This window comes from Austrofundulus limnaeus, unplaced genomic scaffold (assembly GCF_001266775.1).
Source record: "Austrofundulus limnaeus strain Quisiro unplaced genomic scaffold, Austrofundulus_limnaeus-1.0 Scaffold2, whole genome shotgun sequence".
Lineage (NCBI taxonomy): Eukaryota > Metazoa > Chordata > Actinopteri > Cyprinodontiformes > Rivulidae > Austrofundulus > Austrofundulus limnaeus.
In genome coordinates, this window is record NW_013952404.1 from 3,199,509 (window position 1) to 3,201,656 (window position 2,148).

The 2,148-nt window shown below is 42.4% G+C and overlaps 1 protein-coding gene across 1 annotated transcript in view; it reads left to right on the forward strand.

Annotated features, from left to right (window-relative positions):
• The window catches only part of ralgapa2 (Ral GTPase activating protein catalytic subunit alpha 2), a gene marked incomplete at its 3' end in the record, with an annotated part of 79,826 nt that overhangs the window by 42,912 nt on the left and 34,766 nt on the right, over positions 1-2,148 (forward strand).

Sequence of the window (2,148 nt, forward strand, 5' to 3'; positions counted from 1 at the left end):
CACACACACACACACACACACACACACACACACACAACTTCAGCTGTGACACCTCCACCCCCATCCTGCCACATGGGATTGCAGCTTTAATTAGACTCACCTCCACTGTGACCTTATGACTATGCCTCATTTAACATTATAGTGAAATAACCATATAGAGGCACCCGCTGTAGCTGAGGCATGAGATTGGAGTTTGTTATATAACAAAAACCTTTACAACCCGCTCTAATATTTAGTTGATTGTTTAAAATGTGTACAATATCCAGGAATAAATCCGAGTATCTGTTTCTGCCCCTCTAACTTTTTAATTTATGTTTCGACCCTGAGGATGAGGGCCAAGCTTCAGGCAGAAATGAATGAGGTATTATTCATTCCCTCCTGTCTGGGCAGATGCGGTCAACGGCAGATCTTTGTAAGGATGTCACCCCTGATAAGAAATGGTCCAATTATTCAAACAGAACCTTTTGTCCAATTGATAAGCTCAGGCTCTAAATGCTTGTCCTGGAGATTTGAATGGAATATGTCTTAATATGAGAGAGACTGCAGCTGCTATGAAAGCAAATACAATTAGGCATGATTGGTTGTCTATCGGCACACAAAAGGCACGGACCCTCTGGGTTCCATTCGAGGTGTGACAATATTAATGCAATAATCAAGACCAAAATCTCAACATTTCCACTGGCGCATTGGCTTCTAATTATTCTGTTTACCAAGCACAGAATATCGTCCCTAATGGGAAACAACTCCTTTTTATTCCATTATTGGATAGTGTCAGTGACAATGTCTTTCATGGTGCACCTCCTGTAATTACCATTTTGTATAGTTTTATAAAAGCGCACACCTTTTTATTTATTTTTGTTATTATTATTATTTATTTAGCCACTAAAAAACACTATACACTGCTGATGAAGAGCCTGCCCTGCATTCAGGCATGCAGAGAAAAGTTGCTTCTAGTTCCTAAGAACATGGCTGTAAAATGCCACATTGCACTAGACCTCGTTCATTAGAATTGTACTTAAGCTTCTCCATCTCCTTTCTCTGCCTGCCTCAGCAGCCAGCTGCACCCCCCTTCAATATGTGTGTGTATGTATGTGCGTGAGTGTGTGTGCAGATGATACAGACAGCAAGAATATCAAATCCACATTTGTGCTCAGGCAGACGTCACTGTGTTTTTATTATTCAATTTATGTGTACAAAATGTCCTCACATCTTCAACATTAAAATACTAGGCTTGTTTTTACTGTGTTACCTTCCAGGAACTGTTGCTATGCATGATGCAGCCACTTTCTTGTCAGGCACAGCCGTGGGTTTACCCCCTCCCTTTTTACCTCTCCACTGAGGAAGCTCTTTGGGGCTTTGGTGTAGCAGCTGTTTGGTTCAGGTCTTTTCAACATCAAGCCGCCAATCCCTCCCCCATGCACTCAGAGGTCTGCTTGGTAGAAGCATCCACATACTGTCTACATTGCCCTACACAATACTGTTTCACATGGCCAACCTGCCTCTCCGAGCGTCTCTCAGCCAAGTGTGCGTGTGCGCCTGTACTGAATGGGATTAGCCGTTGCATGGCTTTACCCAAGTTGTTCCAGTCTGAATAAGAGGCACCCTCATCTACATATATTTGGCATATGTTTTGCACCCTCAAACAATTTTATCTCCACTCAGATTTTACATTATACAGGTGTTTGTGCGTGTATTTGTGGGTAAGCATGTATGTTTGTGGTGAGAGTTGAGCACAAGGATAATGTCTTAATTAAATCAAACAGTGTAAACCTGTCCAATGGCTGTAATCAACTGCCCCAGTGCGCCTTATCTAGCACTGCCAACGGATGCTCTGCCATCTGTTATGTAGATCGATACACTCACACATCACAGGAGAAATGGATTAGTGGCAATAAAGACCCTCTTCGCTCCCTCTCCTCCCACCCTTGCCTTATGATGTAAATAGACCATATGATCTAGAAGCTTGTCCAGCTAAATCTGGTCTGCACAAACATCACTGTACAATGTCTGGCCAGACACCAACATATCTAACAAGATTCTCTTGTTACATATTAGAGATGAACTCATCAAAGCTACGCATGTTGTTATATTGTAAGAAACACACACACACACACACACACACACACACACACACACACACACACACAC